Here is a 375-nt window from a genome sequence, read left to right as displayed (position 1 = left end):
CTAAAAAACTCAAATATGATTTACAAATTGTTGAACGAGTTTGAATTTCGATAGAATCTGAGGTACTGTTATTTTGTTGATGTGATTTAGTTTGTTCTGAGAGGATATATTTCATGATCTCGGGTATTTGAGGGGAATAATTCCCTTAAGGACACAGTTAATTCGGTGGACTTGAATTTTTCTATTTTCATCTCTTTCTAAATGTTTGGTTTTTGCTATTTTTCAAGTTTGAACTTCTTGTGATTGTTCATAAGTTCTTTGAACTTGTGGTCGAAGTTATTATTGAAAAAATATAACTTTATTTAGTGTACCCGAAAAATAATAAAACAACAATATATATATATATATATACATATATATATATATATATATATA

The sequence above is a fragment of the Capsicum annuum genome, chromosome 1 (assembly GCF_002878395.1).
Source record: "Capsicum annuum cultivar UCD-10X-F1 chromosome 1, UCD10Xv1.1, whole genome shotgun sequence".
NCBI lineage: Eukaryota > Viridiplantae > Streptophyta > Magnoliopsida > Solanales > Solanaceae > Capsicum > Capsicum annuum.
The sequence above is the reverse complement of the archived record's forward strand: the minus strand, read 5'-3'. Positions refer to the sequence as shown.